Below are 18195 nucleotides of genomic sequence, written 5' to 3' on the forward strand. Positions count from 1 at the left end.
CTCCCACAAGACCAGCTCTCCTCCCTAAAGTCCTGGATGTGGGGGCTAGGCTGAGAGAGTGCGGCCACTTAACCAATTCACGGTTGTGGTGGAATTCAAACCAGGGACTTGCTCACAGTCCAAGTCCCAACACTCCACAAGTGCACTCTCTCTCTCTCTCTCGGCACTCCCCTGGCCTAGGAAACAAAGGCACTTGGGAAGGAAACCCTCCATTTCCCACGTTTCCCCCAAAGCGAGAGGGAACCAATCAATCCAAAAAAGTGTAGGCACAGCCCTCTTCAATGGCCTGCCTGCATCTCACACTGGTCCGCTGTGGTCCTTCATGTAAAGACTGTTGGGATGGCAGCCAAAGCGGAGCGAAAGGAGTGTCTCTCCCAGCAAGATGGGAATCTCTGGTGTCAGATACAGTCAGCCTGACTAATGAGTCCTCGGGCCTGCCAAGCCACCACCACCACCCCACCACCCGCCTCGCTCTGTCTGTCGGTTCCAGCCACGAAACATGCTCCGAAGCGTCATGGCACCAGCCCAGCAGTCTACAGATCCCAATCCAGTATCAATAGGGAGGGCAAGGCGGGCTTCCTTGTTCTCGCTGCAGGGACCTTGGCGGCTGTTACTGTGCTAGTGGGAAGGGCTAGCAGGGGCTGGCCTGACCTGAACACAGAACGTCCCCACCACAGGGCAAAAGTCAAAAGGAGCACTTTGGAAAAGACAGGATGGGAGCGGGGGGGGCGCGGACTCTCTGCCCAAGACTGTGAAGAACTGCTGAATCATAGTCTGGATGGATCAGTGGTTTGAGTCAGTATAAGGCAGTGTCATGGTTTTAGATGTTCATATAAACCATCCAGAACATCTGGATGGGAACTGGAGTACAGGCAGGAAGAAAGGGTCAAAATGACTCTCTCTCTTCAAGGAGAGGGAGAAAGTGTGAAAATATGTGGGCTGGGGAGATGGGTCCCTAGGGTTGGCCATCATCTTCAGCAACAGCCATGCCCTTCTTTGGGCTGGCTACTTCAGAGTCAACAGATGCAGGAACAAGCAATGCTTTGACCACTTGTGCAGAGTCAAGCAAGCATAAGAACAGCCTTGCTTGACCAGAACAAGATCTATCTGGCCAACATTCTGTTCTCATTAATAACCACCCAGCTGCTCCCAAGCAGGCAGTAAAAGTGATGGTCAGCACATTGGGAATTCAGAGGTATACTGCCTTTGTCTATGGAAGATCTGTGTAGCAATCATAGCCAACAAGCTTCAATAATTGCTTGTCTTTCCCCATGACTAGCCCAACCAAGATAAATTATGCAAAAGAAGAATACACAGACTGAATAAATGACATCAAATAATCGCATTGGCACCATTTACACAGCTTGTGGAGTTCAGCTTCGCTCAGTGCAGAATTGGAATGTAGTGGAGTGGGGGAGATTTCATCCACAGAGTTCTGCTAAAAGCCTGTCAGTGAGAGGTGTTAAGTGGTCTGGAATCCTCATCCCAAAGGGCTCAGCTCAGCCCTCATGCGGCCTCTAGGGAAAGAGGACCGCCCTCAAAGAAAAGAAATAAGAAGCCACTGCAGAGATCAAACTTGAACCTGGGAACTTTCAAATGCACTTATTTAAATGGAAAGCCGGGCTTGGCTTTCTCGGAGTTCGCTGCAGGCCTTCGCCTGATCTCCCCACTTAAGGAATCAACAGGAATCTTAATACAGGAGAGATGGCACCACCACATTCTGAGAGCAGCAGGAGTTGAAATACACTCTCAAGGAAGAAGAAGTGGGGGGAAGGAAGGAGGCCCCGGCTGGAGCTGGTGAATATGTTAAGTGGGCATTTAGTCCCTCTGTATGCAACACCAGACTGGTTCTCCATTTGAACTCAGAGACAAATGTCCCCCTTCTGAGCGGATGAACGTGGCCCGATGATGATTCTGCCTGAGCAGCTCCGTGGGGAGCCCTGCCTACGCCTGCCTCCTCCCTATCTGCCGCACACAGATGCAACACCACCCCTTGTCACTCTGCCGTGGAGTCACTGCAGCAAGCCACAGAATTCAAAAAACATTAGACTCCGGGGAGGGGAAGCGGGGCTTGAACTTTGACAGGCGGCCCCAGAGACGAAGTCTAATGAATTAGACTGGACGAGTCACGGTGGGGGGGGCGAGAGGAGAGTGTGTTGGAATCATGATGGGGAAAGACACTCATGCTGTGCGTGCAGCGCAGTCAAGGCAAGCAGGCACTGCGGTGGCGCAAGGGACACGGGGAGGGAAGGAGGCAGATTGTGAAGCAGCAGTCAGTTGGGCACCGAGAAACACAAGAGAGGAAGGGAGAGGCTATAAAACAGAAAGCCCGATAATTAAACACATTATAAACATTGTATAATGGAAGCGATAAGGGCAAGTGAAACAAGGCAGCCAAAGTCTGAAAGCAGGAAGAGCCGAGCAAAGCGGGGCCTCCCCACAGCAGTCTCCGTGGCAGCGGCATGGTGGAGCCAGAACCTCGTTCCCCCCCCCCCAGAGCTCCGAGGGGCGAAGCTTTAACAAGCTTGATGACGGCATCAGCACAGATAATTAAGCAATTAGGGCCGCTAGAAGTTGACAAAGCACCGGGCCTGGGTGAATTATGCCCACCCAGGCGCACCGGCAAGAGGGGGCCAGGCCGGCCGGAAACGCCTCTGGCTCCGGTTGGGCGGGTCGCCTGCTGAGAGGACGGGCAGCAACGAGGCACATGAGAGGGGCCGGTTCCTGCCCTGCTGTCGGGGGAGGCAAGCAGGAAGGGCTGGGAAATGAGAGGCGGGTGCCTGTCTTTTATGTTCTGTTTACAAGCCCTCATCAGTTGCAAAAGGCTTCCTCCTGGAGAAATTACTGGACGCTTTCGGAATGCACGGTTCAGGAAGAGCTGTCCCGTATGAGTTCATAGAGGAAGCAGAGAGCCGAGTCACAGGGCTTAAGTGGGAGGACATTCCTGAGTGGTTTCAGGCACAGAGGGTTAGGCACATGGCCCATCCAGATGTGGGTGGAGAAGCACCACTCATGCGTAGACCCAAGCTACCTTCGCTATGCAACGACCTACACAGGTGGGGGAATATCATACGGATTGTGCTTCCCACATGGTTATGATTCTGTAGGCCAGGACAACCACTGGACTGGACATCAGATCTCATGCCCTCATGGTGTGAACAACACAGACAATCTACTTTCCTCCGTTTTTGGAGCTGTCACACTCATAACTATCCCTATAAACAAAAGAGTCATCACACAAGGCTTATACAGGTTCATGGCTTGCCCTTGAAAAATTAGCTCCCTGTTCGAGGCTTATGTACCCATTCCTCTGAATTCCAAGTCATGGAATGACTTTGTTGGATGGCTTCCCCATTTATTTCAATGGTGAAAGCATCTCCATTGGTCTTCCTACCCACTCACTTCCATGACAGGAGCAGGGCCGTTCACATCATCTTCCCCATTCATCCAATGGAGAGGACAACCCCCTGGGATTTTTCGACCCTTCCTCACCTTCTCCACTTCAGTGGAGAGAGAGCATCTCCATTGGCCTTCTTCCCCACTCACTTCAATGGCAGGAGCAGGACTGTTCGCATCATCTTCCCCATTCATTCAATGGAGAGAGCAGCCTCCTACACTCAATAGAGGCAAGCACAGAGCTGCTCCTTGCAACTGAATGATGGTGTCCCTGCAAGCAGGGGAGCTCTGGGAAAACATGAAGTCCTGGCACCCACATCAAGTCAATAGACTGGAGTGGTTCTAGTTCACTCCTCAATTGCACAACCAGGACAGCTGCTTTGTGCACCTATCAGCAAGTCTACCCAAATATTAAGACCTAGTGCTTCATTTTCTGCATTCACGTTTAAAAAAAAGGAGTTTAGCCCATTCATGGTCCAACAGTAGTGATCAGCCACACTAGCTAAATGGAGCTCTCCATCTGCAGAAGCACCATTTCTCTGGGTACCAGTACAATAAACAGCACTGGGGAGTTACTGGCTTCATGTCCTGCTTGTGAGTGTCCCAGAAACACCTGTTTGAGCACTGTGGAAAAGAGGGTGCCAGATCTGATCCAGTAGGCTTCTTCAGTGGCTCCTATTCTGAACCCTCTCAGCAGGTACACCTTAGCTTCCAGACGATGCCCATGGCACCCATCCACAGGCCACAACCAACCCCCACCCATTGCCGCAGCAAATGTTGGAAGCCAATGACTCATGAGATCCACATGAGGCAAAAGACGCAATGTTGAACAGTGAATGTCCTAGAAATCCCCTCAGTCACTCCCATCCACACTCGGGGCTTCAAGCAAGGAAGACCATGTTCCAGATCTTCACAGTAACGACAGAGCAAGGACCACAGACTAACCAAACAGTACTCTTGCCCAAGGACCCAGAAGCCTCTGCATTCAATTCCTTTTCTAGACTAGATTAAAGCAAGGATTCTCAGACTTGGGTCCCCAGATGTTGCTGGACTACATCTCCTATCACCCCTACCCACAATGGCCAGGGATGAGGGGGGTTGTAGTTCAACATCATCTGGGGACACAAGTCTGAGAACCCCTGGACTAGAGGGCATCTGCAATACAAGAGAGTTCCTCCAGTCTGCCAAAGGCAAACGGTGGTGACCTGAGGGTCACAGAAGAGAGGCCTCTGGGTAAGTTTTCCAGCTGCAAGCCACGGAAATGTTTCGGCGGCAAGAAACTGAGTCTGTTTTGACTACCTGGTTGGGAAGAGCTGAATATTTCTAATTAACAGAAGGCTCCTGGGTGGTCCCAGTGAGGAGAGTCGTGCATAAAGAGCCCACACCCAGTCTCTGAGAAGGAGACACAGATGGAAAGAGGATGGCGGGAGGAACATTTCCTCTCCCTTTCAGGAAGGGACTCAGGAGAGCTTTCTGCAGGGAGTTACTAAGATCCAGCATCAGGCTGATGAGAAACAGTTCGTATGAGATGGGAAACACAAAAGGCCCAAAGAAGCATAATCCAGGGTATTTATTAGAAGGAATCTCGGTAGGCTTCCTTCCATGGCTGCTTTCCCTTCCACAATGCAAAAAGGAGTTTGACATGAGTGTCATCTCCAACACGGCTACACATGCTAATAGCAAGATTAGAAGGGCAGCGAGAATGCAGAGCACAGCCAAGAGATCCCGTTTGACTGGAGGAGCAGGGAGCGCCAGGGTTAAACAGGCCACTCAGTGAACGAGAGCGAGAGCGTGCTCAGTTGTGAAGGGAAAAAACCTGATATGTCAATGAGTTAGTAGAGCAGGAAAAGTGGTTCTGACAGACCAATCTGAGTGCCCAAAGAAAACAAGAAGCTCTACGCAGAACTAATAGAGCTTACTAACATGGTGACTCTGACCTGGGATCCTGCCCCTTCCATGTATTGCTGTAGCAGCAGACCTTTGCACCTAAGTACACACCTATACAAACTGATCTATACTTCTGAGTGGCCGCCATCTTGAAACAACATGGAGGACTGGCAAAAAAACCCCAACTGCATCAGGGTCATCCATGACCCCCTCCCGTGTACTGTGATTGTGGTTTGCATTGGACTGTAAACATAAACATGATCAGGAGGGGGACACACAGAGAGACAAGAGGGGAAGACCCCTTTGGGACTTCTCTGTGTGTGTTGTGCCCCACAGAGACCAACACAGACATGTTGATCTCTTCTTCCCATTGCATCATAAGCAAAAATTGAACTCCTGCCATAAGTGGAGACCTCTGCAGCCTCACACCTTACCAGAAGATGCCCCACGACATCTTAAAAGTCTAAGAGTCGTGCTACACTCACCAAAAGGTGCCACCTTAGCTGAAGAAGCATCCCCCCAGTTTCTTCTCCACACCTCTTCGATTGCATGCAGCCGGGCTTCATCAGATGCTGCTCTGCATAGAATGCAGAATGTTTCCATGCCAGCATCATTCACTGCCAGGCATGCCATCGGAAGCCAGTCCCACAAGATGTATGTCACATGTGGACTGGTCATCACCTCAACATCCCGAAAGCAACTTTAGGTGTGCCCAACTACTTACTGAGACACCCAATGGGACCGCTAACTGATTTTTCCCATGGAACAGCAGAGAGACAGACAGAGACAAACACACACTTTTAGCCATATCAAAAGTAGCTTTTGGCAATTATTCACATCACTGAACCACAACCTACAATTAATGGCTGGTATTGACATATTTGTCGACTCTCATTTAGAAAAAGCAGGTAGAAAAGAAGCAGCTGGGAAATGTCCAAAGACGTGTATGTTGGAAGAGTCATAACTGAGTTCAGGATGCATGAATTACGAGGGAACGTTCCAGGAGCTTTGCTAGATGGGAGTCCTGGGCTTGAGTTTGGTGCTCCAAACATCAAGGATGGCTTGAGTTTGGTGCTCCAAACATCACAAGGATGCCAGGAAATGTTGCACATAACATCTGAACACACACACACACCTCTTCTCTGCTTCTGGGCTTCCTAACCTTCCTGGATTCATAGCGTTGCAAGGGAGCCTGGAGATCTTCTAGGCCAACCGCTTCCTGAGTGCAGGAAATGACAACAGCACCTTTGACAGATGGCCGCGCAGCTTCTGACTAGAATCTTGAATGAAGGAGAGTCCTGAATTGTGGACGGCAGCCTGCTCAGAAGAAGCTGCCTTCTTCTGAGTCAGACAATTGGTCCATCGAGCTCAGAACTGCCTACAGTGACTGCCAGCAGCTCTCCAGGGCTCCAGGCCAAGCTCTGTCCCAGGAGATGTCAGGCATTGAACCTGGGAGCTTCTGCATGAGGAGCATCTGCTCTGTCACCGAGCCCTACACAGCCTCTGTCTCACCTGGCCACCATCTCTCAGCTGAACCCGGTTAAGACGGAGGAGACCTTGAATGTCGCCCTGAGCAAGATGCAGGGAGGGTAGGGCAGAAGTTCAACAAAAGCCATAATTACTGAACAGGGCGTCAAGCATCTTGTGAGCATGGTGCAGACTCTGAGTCCTTCAATCCCACAGTATAATAATACTGTGTATCAATCAGCATGGTGACATGTCATTTGTTGGAACCAGATGTGGAGAATGAAAACATCCCAACCCAAAGAGAGCCCTATACACAGCAGGGGAAGGGGGAGGTCAAAATTCCATGTCTTCAAGGCTCTTCAAAGCAATTCCAGTCTTTTGTTAACAGTATCAACATTCATTCATTCTCTCTCTCTCTCTCTCTCTCTCTCTCTCTCTCTTCCTCCCTCCCCACCCCCGCCTCTCTCCCCAGGTAAGGCTGGAGATAATCCAGCATTTATCGCAATTGTTTCTTTAATGAAGGGCCCCTGGATTTCAGAGAAGCCGGAAGATTGATGCTGGTTGCTATGGCAAATACACATTTTCCTATTTAGTAGCATAATCAACCGTCTTGTAGAATTCACAGATTTTGGCGCGAATACATCTCTCAAGCCAGAGTGTGCCACCTGGGTTAGGAAAGTCACCCCGTTATTAAGTCATTTTAACTCTTTTAATTGGAACACTGTTGTTTTTATCATCCTGCAAAGGCAACATGGCCAGCTACACTATGCCTTTCTCCAAAACAGGAATACCTACACATTCCGTTCAGGGTAGGGGTTTTTGTTTTGTTCTGTTGTTTGCCTTTTAAGCACAGCTGCACCATTGCATTAATCATCCAAGCCTCTCTGAAGGAGCAGAGCAGCCACCCACAGTCACAATTAAAAAGCACATGCAGCATGCAAAGGTGGCCCTGAGGAGGGGGAGATTTGGGAGGGGGGGTTGTTTTGTTTTTGCATGCTTTTTCTTTTTTTTTGGAAAATTCCTATTTCTGCTCCGAGATCCATACGCGGTGGTTTTATTCCGGCTCTAATTGATGTCACGAAGGAAACACCAAAAGGTTAACAAGAGACTGTTAGTTTATAATGCACACTTCCCGATGCCAACTCTGGCAGTTCAGTCTGTTTTCAGACTCATTAGCTACGTAGACTGATTACAGTTTGAGATCAGGAACGGCTCACTTGCTGTGTTAGCAGAAGGTTCCTCTTTATTCATACACCTACCCTACCGCTAAATATGAAACAAATGACTTTAACTATTTGCTGGGCCCAGCTCCAGGAGAATGGAGTAAGGTTGTGCCTCCAAAGCAAAGCTTAATAGGACATACTCTTGCTTGGAAGTTTATTCACGAAAGAGAGAGATCGCAGCCCAAGCCGCCTCTCATGGCTATAGGTGGATTTCTACAATCTCAGCTGCTTCAAGACAGCTTCCTTGTAGGAACATCGGAAGCTGCCTTACACAGAGTCCCTCCTGGCCCATCTAGGCCGACTGGCAGTGGCTTCTCCCAAGTAGTCAGTCTCTCCCAGACCCACCTGGAGATGCAGCCCGGGATTGAACCTGGGACCTTCTGCATGCAAGCAGCCAGATGCTCTTCCAGTGAGCAATGGTCCCATCCGCAAAAGCCTTTTGAGTGGTGTATGAAGAAAGCTGCCTTCTACCGAGACAGACCCTTGGCCCATCTAGCTCAGAATTGTCTATTCTGACTGGTGGTAGCTCTCTTGACTGCAGTGAGTCTCTTCCAACCCTCCCCCTTAAGGGGAATGTCTTACTAACCCCATTTTTCAGGTTGGGATTGAGTTTTGAATATCGAGGCTGTCGCTTCTGAAGTACTTTCACGGAATGTTACCTTTCCTGTACTCCAACGGTCTCCTGGACTTCACCCCTGCCCCCCTGCACTTTTTTTGCTCCCCTCCAAAACCCCACTGCTGCTTTTTCTCTCGCAGGATTTCCAGTTTGCCATATTTTCTTTTTAAAGGAGGCGGCTTCACTGCAGGCATGTGGTTTGCCCCTCTAACAATCCGTATATGGATGGTGGAGCTACTATGTCGGTGTTAATAGAAACAAGGACTTAAAAGAAAAGGGTGCGATTGCAAACAAAATCTATTTTCCTTTTCTGTTAATTAGCTGTTGCTCTCCTGATACACATGCTTTCAGAAACTGATGGATTCTCTAGTTGCCCAGAGAGTTGAACAGCACCTAGGGTGAGTATGATGGTGGAATCATTTCATTTCATGTCCCTCTCTCTCTCTCACTGTCTGATAGTGAAATCAATTCATTTCACTCTCTCTCACACACACACATATACTCACAGAAAAATATATATTAGAACTGAAAACACTTTCCAGGTTTCAGCCAGAAAGGCCACATGCCCGGCTTTCATGTTTCCTTCCAGGTGGCCTTTGATCAGAGTGGAAACCATCACCAGGTTCCCATCTGGGATGCCATTTCTTGCTGTCACCAGCAAAGACAGACAATTACAGCTGCAATCTCACTCTAAATCCGCTGACCTTGGATTCATTAATTCCAATGAAAGACACACTTCAATGTTAACGTTGTTTTGTATAATAAGGTGTGTGTGGTGGGAGGGAAACAAATTAAAGAAAGTCTTCCAAACGCCTGTGATATTTAAACAAGCCTCAGCGTGCAAACAAAAAGGAGATTACAGACCTGTTTACTGGTGTGCTTTTAAAATCCAATTGGCCACAATTTCTTTCTGCAGGCATAATTTTAATCTCTCGCTTTTTCCTCCCTGGCAACAAGGTTGCCCAGCCCCACCCCTCCCAGAAAGATTTCTGCAATGACATCAGGCAAGAGGCCCTTTGACCCACTGCCCCACATGTGCTGCAGTGGACACCTGGCGGTGTTGGGCCTGCCGGATTCTCCATTCAGGTCCAAAAAGGGAGCAGCTGTGTGTGTGTGCAAAGGAATGAGGACCAGCAAGGACCTCAAGGGGCAGCAAGGGAGAGCAGCTGTTCCCTGCTTCGCTACCCCACCCAGACCCAAGGCAAGAGAGGTGGCCGGTGGCAAGCACAAACAAGGGATGGCTAGCGCTCGAAGTGAACCCTCCTTAGACCCCCATGGCCAGCGATTTGGTCGGCTCCGTTGCTCCTGCCTCCTGCACGCCATCCCTGGAATCTGCACACAACTACTGGAGGAGAACTGGATACACCTAGAAAGTTCAAACATGCCCCATCATTTAGCAAGCTGACCTATTTACATATCAACATGCAGGCGCCTTTTTTCCAGGCAGCTGGAGTTTCGGGGCTGCAGGCACAACATGAAAAGGCTACTGAAGAAACTAAATATTTCCCTGTCTCTTGGCACTGAGCTGCCATGAAGTCGCTGAACTTTTGCAACAGATAGGTTTGCAAGAGGGTGAAGGCACATGTTGTTTTCTCTTCCTTCCTTTCTTATTTTTTTAAAGCACTCAGTGTGAGCAAAACCAAAGGAGGAATAACTCCATGAATTGCAAAAGAGGGTATCCAGCCTCGAAGATGCTAATTCGGGCCCTGAGGGAGCTAATCAACCTCTTTGTTGAAGTAAAGATAAAACTTTCTGACAGCAAATGCTATTCTGATAAAATGGAATTTTCAATTATGCCATGAGCATCTGGTCCGTGCCATCGTTTATGGAGCACGGCGCCGCACAGCTTCCCAATGTCAGAAGCGATTCCGCACGGCCAACTTCCCACATTGCGGAGAGTCCAGGAAGATGGCCGGGGCGGGCGGGGGGCGGGGAGGCGAGAGGGTCTGCCGCACTTGTGAGGGCATGGCTGAAACTGGGTGGTAGTAAGTCTGCAGTGAACACAGAGACCTCCACGGTTTGGCAAGAATGCCCCATGCGGGGTTTTCTTCCTCAACCTGTGTGTTCACAACAGACACACACACAGTGCAAACAAAGAGTGCAGAATGGTGCCATGTGAAAACGGTCAACCCCAGGCCGGCACCAGGCTGAGCACAGCCCCACTGCTCAGGGTGGCAAGCAGGATTGTGGTAGCAAGTGTGAGGTGGCCCCTCTGCTGAGCAGAGTCAGCCATGGTTTGAAGTTGGGTGCGAGGCTACATGTGGCCGCTGTAAGGTATTCCCCCTTAAGGGATGAGGCCAGAGCTCAGTGGTCGAGCATCAGATGGCAGGCAAACTGCAGAAGCTCCCAGGTTCACTCCCTGGCAGCAGCATCCCAGGTAGGGCTGAGAGACTCCTGCCTGAAATCTTGGAGAAGCTGCTGCCAGTCAGTGTACTGTAGACAATTCTGAACTAGTTGGACAAAGGGTATGACTTCCAAGTTCCCTCCCTGGCAGCATCTCCAGGACAGGGCAGAGAGAGACTCCTGCCTGCAGCCTTGGAGAAGCCGCTGCCAGTCTGTGAGGACAATGCTGAGCTAGATGGACTAAGGGTCTGACTCCGTATATGGCAGCTCCCTATGTTCCTATGCATCATGGCCTCCTGGGTGCCTGGAAATTCCTCCGTTTGTGTGGTCCCAGGTCAACACTTGCAGCCCTCCTCTTTGTGCACAGGTTTGCCCTTCCATAGAGAAAGCAACGTGATCTGGCAGACCCTCCTTCCTCTCCCTTCTCCTGGGCAGCCTTCTGAGCCATGCCCATTTCCCAGCTCGGTCTGCCCACCCTCCCTACTCAGAAGGAGAGCCTCACTGCCTTCTACGGAGTCAGAGCTTTGGCCCATTAAGCTCAGTATTGTCGGCTCTGGCTGGCAGCGGCTCCAAGGTTTCAGGCAGGAGCCTTCTGGCGATGCTAGGATTGAACCTGGGACCTTCTGCATGCAAAGCCACTCACTGAGCTCGGGACCCTGCTCCCCTGCACTGCCTTGAGTGGGTGGGTACCCATGCACTCAAGGGTACCCACCATGACTAGCAGAATCGCATTCTGCAAAGCAAGATATACACACATTTACATAGGATGCACAGATCATTGACAGAGGCAGTGGGATCTGGCAACTCCCGGATAACCTCAGCATCCATCTTTGTTGGGACCTTATGAAGGATGGGATACAAGGTTCTCTGCAGCCTACATCACAAAAGGTAAACAGCAAAACAGCCTCCTAACAAAAGAGGGCTTTGAAAGGTGGCCCCAGGTTTCTCTGGCGCCTTCTTTGCCCCCACACAAACCTGCCAGGTAGAAGCAAATTTGTGGAGTGCATCCAAGGCGCTAGCTGGGCACCTTCCGACAGAAACAGATGATTAACGTCTAGGCAGGTACTTTCCTGCCTGCGCGCACCAAGGAAACAGCAGCATTAGTGTGGGTTCCGGTACATTCCATTTGGTATCAATTAGCAGGGGAAGGAAAACAATCCAGTGCGGTAATGAACTCCAAATTGGGTGCATATTAGAGCAATTAAAAGCACTCTTTCCCACTGATGAAATGATCCTAATCAATCATTAAGGCCATCACAAAAGTTAAAAGGGAGTGGGCAGAAATCAGATGAGCAGGGGGACGGAGGAGGATGCTCCCGGGGCCCCTCCCTGCCCAGAATGCCATACAGACAGACTCTGCTTCGGAAGAGACTCCACCATGGAGGAGAAGCCTCAATAATTCAAGAGGAGAAAGGGAAAGAGCTCTTGACTTCCTGTAAGAGACGCGATGCAAGTCCTCGAGGTCAAGGCCTCACTTTTGCTCCATTAAGGCACAGACAACAGACAAGCTGATGCCAGTCACGGGCTTCATTGCAAGGAGGGAGGCTTGAGCAAACCTGTCAAGTCTCTCATTTCGATGGGGAGCTCCAAATTTGGGAGCTGATCTCTCCCGCTCTCCCCCCCCCACCCCCAATTTATTCCTGCTTTAAAAGCTGAGCTCCTGACTCACCCCACGTCCATCTGTTTTGCTTTCATTGACAAATCCCCGGCAACGATATTGCCAATTAAACTGTCTAAGAGCATTGCAAAGACCTCAGCTGTCTTGAGAGAGATTCCCAGCAGATTGTCGCCATGATGTATATCAATATCCTGTTTAATATAGGACTGTGCAGAAGGAATTCCTCTCCCAAGCCCATGCACCTAAGTAACAACGTGCTGGAGGACACACACACACACCCAAATATCCATGTGACTTGGAGAGGTGACTTTCAGTCACATTGCACCATGGGTTTTGTAGTCTTGAGTCTGGTTGGTCACCAGGGGCCCACACTTACAGGGGGCCCCATGCTGCAGCTATCCTGATTCTGGCCAGGCCAGAACAATAATTATTCATCAGGTGGGGCGGGGGGGGGGTATTCTCACCATGGGCCCCACAAAAGCTAGGGCCAGTCCTGGCCTGGAGAGCTGCTGCCAGTCCGTGTAGTCAATACTGAGCTAGATGGATCAATGGTCTGACTCAGTAGAAAGCAGCTGGGTCTGTTCATAAGTGGCTGCGATTAGCTAAATACTTCACCAGATGCTCCTGCTAATGTTTCATTCCATGACTGTCTCCAGTCCCATGGACGGCCCAGGCAAACCCCAACACCCACCTGTTTCACTTAAGCCCCCTCCTCAGTTCTGTATCCCTCCACTCCGAGCATTCAAGCAGCCCACCAATGGGCCCAGTGGGAACACACAATCCTTCCGTGTGTGTCAATACAGAGTGTCTGAAAGAAATCTACTGGGTCTGGGTCTTCTTCACCCACCATAGGAAGCTGCCGTAGACTGAGTCAGGCCCTTGGGCCATCTAACTCAGTATTGCCTACCCAGACTGGCAGCGGCTTCTCCAAGGTTGCAGGCAGGAATCTCTCTCAGCCCGATCTTGGAGATGCTGCCAGGGAGGGAACTTGGGACCTTCTACTCTTCCCAGAGCGGCTCCATCCCCTGAGGGGAATATCCTACCCTGCTCACACAGTTGTCACCAATCCCTCTTCTGCCCCAGGATGCCATCCAAAGGTGTGTCCCTGAGAGTCCCCCAGCCCTCAGGGACACTGGGGGCAGGGCACTGGAGCAGCGGAAATCTCCCCTTTCTCCTTGTGCCATCATGAGGGGACTCTGCTTGTGTGCCAATCCCAGTAGCATTACACACACAGAATCACAAGGCATGATCGCACAAACATCTTCTCGATCAGCTCCCTGTCCCCTCCCACAATCACCCTCATCATGCCCCATCAACTTTTTTATTTAAGTCTTTCCTTCTTCAGTAGCTGGCATTTGTCTGTCTCCTATTTCAGAACCAGCCCAGGCCTGGGAGAACTGCAACTTCCACAGCATGGATCTATAAATGTTTAATTTTCTCATTTCTGCCCACAAGACGGCTGTCCGGAAAATACATTATTTCAGGGGATGTCGCCGCGCTCCCATTAAGCACGGCTGGCAGTGGGGAATTGGCAAGCAACCGCCACGGGCTCCCATTTAGAAAGTTTTACAGGGTTAACTGAAGTCACTTCACAGCATATTCCAGGAATAAAAGTTCAGGGATCTTTTCCCTATTGGTGCCACTTTTCCCCCCAGCATGCCACAGACCCTCTCTGGATGGCGGGGTGGGGGTCCTGCAGCTACAAAGCCTTTCGTGCAGAGGTTCCCCATGCCAGGTCTCCCATTTTTGGACTACAACTCCCATCATCTCAAGCCACAGTGGCCAAAAGAGATTATGGGAGGAGCTGCAGTCCGACACCAATCTTCTTTAAAGCATTCAGATGATGATGCTTAATTTGTAGGAGAGGGGGCCCTCCAAAGGCCTTGAGGTCCAGGCTCCCAAATGACCTAGGTGCAACTTTGGCTGCAATGACCTGCATTGCCCAACAGCCCACCCAAAAGAAAAGAAAAAGGGGGAGTGGGGAATCTTTAGGAACATTCAGTTATGGACAAGCCAAATCCACAAGTTAAGCAGACTAGAAACCCAGCTTTGCACACTACTTCCGTGGCAACCAGGCTCCCTCTTATAGCTTATATTGAACTTTTTTTGCTCCATATGTGCATTTACCTCTCAAGTACAAAAGCTAATTTTTTATTATTATTATTATTATTACATTTATATCCGGCTCTTCCTCCAAGGAGCCCAGAGCGGTGTACTATATACTTGAGTTTCTCTTTCACAACAACCCTGTGAAGTAGGTTAGGCTGAGAGAGAAGTGACTGGCCCAGAGTCACCCAGCTAGTTTCATGGCTGAATGGGGATTTGAACTCGGGTCTCCCCGGTCCTAGTCTAGCACTCTAACCACTACGCCACGCTGGCTCTCCATTTTGCAACAGCTGCTGTCATTTTCCAGCGTGCCTGTCTTTGTTGCCCAACTCCCATTGGCTGGATACTATTCTGACCCAAGAGAGCAATGCAGTCACTCGTTTTGTCTGGGTTACCTCTCTGTGTTTAGACACATATTGTATATTTAATAACGCCTTAATCTTGTTTTGGAAAAACAAAAACATTTAAACAAAGAAAATCTGTTTAGCAAAGTTGGTGGTGTTTTCCAGCATAACCACAACAAATGGTCCTGGGAAATACCTATTTTAAAAATAAAAAACTATTTATTTATTTTTTGGCAATTGACTCTTAAATCCACCAGTCTTATGGGGGACCCCAAGTCCTTCTGACTGAGGCCCACCAAAAATAGAGGGTGGGAAGCCGTTCATGCAGTAGAGAGCATGAATTGCCCCCTTTGCTAAGCAGGATTTACCTTGGTATGCTTTTGCATGGGGAGCTACATGTGAGCACTGCCTGCTGAAAGACATTCCCCTGAGGGGAGGGGGCCGTAGCTTGCATTTGCTCGCAGGCAGAAGTTCCCAGGTCCAGGTCAGGCTGGGAGACCCTCCTGCCAGAAACCTTGGAGAGCCTCTTCCAGACAGTGAAGGTAACACGGAGCTAGATGGACCCAGGCTCGGAGTCGGTGCGAGGCAGCGCCCTCTGTTCTATCTGAGCATCGAGCAGGGCTCCGGCAGGGGTCCCTGTGTGCCAGAGCCTAGCTTGGTTTGCAGGCATGTGTCCCTGATGTTCTGGGAAGAAGGGGTGACAGAAACAGCTGCATTCCACAGCCCAAAAAGGCAAACTCCTCTGTACACTTGTTGGAGCGGTTATTCTATGGTGTATTCATGATTAATACATGCAGAAAGCAGGAGACCTTTGAAAAGTCTTGCTTGGGGGAAGCTTGGAGGGAAAGTGCAGAAGCCGTTCCAATACACAATGTGTGTGCATACACACACACACAGAGAGAGAGAGAGAGAGGTCATTCACACAATCGAAACCTGCTTCTGAAACAAGAGGCTTTTAAAAAAATATTTAGGACTTTGGAAGGCAAAGACCTTGCCATTTTGAACACATCCATCTGGTATGCAATTCCTATTCAGTGGTATTGAAAACACTGCAAAATTAATATACTGTGGCGGGGGAAATCCATTACAGAGAAAGACATTTCCCCTAATCTGGGACTATAACTCCAGAGCCAGGTTCATTGTGGCTCATGGCCAAGTGCCTTTGCAGGTACCCTTGGCAGTGGCAGGGAACAAGGCCCTGGTCAACGCCACCTTTGTTTTCATTTTCACCAAGGCCAGGTCCCCACTCCTTCCACTGTGGAGGCAGAGGCACTGCATTGTGGGTTGAGGAAGATGGCAGCACCAACCTGGCTGCTATATCCCAAGGGGTTGGCCAAGGATCCCTTGATAACCTGGGCCCTTGGTCAGTTCACAAGTCAGCCATTCTCTGATCCTAGCTCAATGCACTCTCACTGTTGGGGGGAATGGAATCTTCTCTCAGATCTGGATTTATGACATTTGACACGTCCCTGGAACAAAAAACTATTGAACAATAGTCAGAGTGGAATTTCTCCCCTTGCCTTCAAAACTCTGGGCTTTGGTTTTCTGGGTGGTTACAGCTCAGGCATTATACAATATATATGCATGAATGCAGACAGACCCGTGGATCTTGCTTACAGGCTGAGGGGGATATTCAAAGGGTTATAGTACTCCCACCACAGACAAAAGCAGAAAGTTGGTATACACATTGGTACACCATAATCTACGGCATTTGGATTACTAGTAAAAACTGAAAATAGGGCATCCTCACAGTTCTTGTTCGGAACCTGGGATCCTGTGAATTCTGCTTTGTAATAGCAGGCCGAATCCAGCTGACAGTATTCTAAACCTCACATGCAACAAGTTAGAGGGTGTGGAATTCTCTCTTTTCACAAACCTCCCACAACTTCTGACGGGGGAAAGAGAAGGGATTGCAATGGCAGCCAGAAATGTATCTGGGGACATCGCTAATTTAGGAAGCGGCTGTCTGCTGAGTCAGCCCACAGGTCCATCGAGCTCAGTCCTGTGCACTCAACTAGCAGCGACTCTCCAGGGCTTCGGGCAAAGTTTTTCCTCCGCCCTACCTGGAGATGGCAGGGACGGAACCCACTAAGCTATGGCCCCATTCAACTTGCAAAATGCAGCCTGTGTTTGTTTATTATGTGTATATCCTGCCCTTCCTCCAAGGAGCAGAAACATCCTTCAGAACAGCATATATTCTTCTTCTCCCTCTCCCCTCCACTTTATCCTCACAACAACTCTGTGAAGTAGGTTAGGCAGCAACAAGAGATAGAGCCATGACCCAGTGGAGATTTGAACCCAGGTCTTCCCCGGACCTGGTCCGACATGATAACCACTACTCCCATATGTCTCTCTAGGTTTACAGTCGAATATACAGTCACATGCATATACTTCTGTGCACAACTAACATACCCACAAGTGCCTTTGCATGGTGGGTCACTATCAGAACACAACACAATATGCACACTGTCCTTAAACACACACGTCTGCACCTTGCACAACCCTCTTCCAGCAAAATCTAAGGAATGAAACTGCAAAGGGAGGAAATCACCTTTGGAAGGGGCCAGAGCTGAGTGGGAAGACGTCTCTGCAGTGGACAACACGGATCATTTGGGACTCGCTGTTCCGAGAGGAACGTTTTGCAACAGCAACAGACCAACATCATTTGTCAAGTGGCACAAACAAGGCTTGCAAAAATGGATGGGAAACAGATGCTTGGACTTGTAAAGTCTGTCTCTCTCTCTCTCTCTCTCTCTCTCTCTCTCTCTCTCTCTCTCTCAATGGAGGCAAAGGCAGGGTCTGAGACGGGGCGGCTGGAGATCTGGATGCTAGCTGCCAGGGTGAGGGATGCCCACCAGTCAAGTAAAACACAGGCAAGCATGGATTAGTGCCAGCACATGTCTTCCACAACAGGACTCATACCCAGAAAATGGAAAGCACAAAACAAATAGAAGAGTGACTCAGAGCATGTGCAGAGCATACCTCCCTCTTCACTGGGATGAGGGATGTCTGGGGTTTCATATGCCTGGAATGATTAAGGCTTCCAGGGCAGACAGTCCCTTCTTTGGGGAAATTAAGCACTTCCAGAAGCTCTGCATTTTCTCCACATGGATGTCGCTGGTGCCATGTTTGTTGAGGAACTGGAGGTTGTTTTTCCTTTTTAAAAGGAGCACATATCTCACCTGTGTCTTGGGT

General features: G+C 49.7%; 1 protein-coding gene across 2 annotated transcripts in view; it reads right to left on the reverse strand.

The window, feature by feature from the left end:
* PCDH19 (protocadherin 19) overlaps positions 1 to 18195 on the reverse strand; it is a 103802-nt gene that overhangs the window by 21438 nt on the left and 64169 nt on the right. The window lies entirely within an intron of this gene.

This window comes from Hemicordylus capensis, chromosome 11, assembly GCF_027244095.1.
Source record: "Hemicordylus capensis ecotype Gifberg chromosome 11, rHemCap1.1.pri, whole genome shotgun sequence".
NCBI lineage: Eukaryota > Metazoa > Chordata > Lepidosauria > Squamata > Cordylidae > Hemicordylus > Hemicordylus capensis.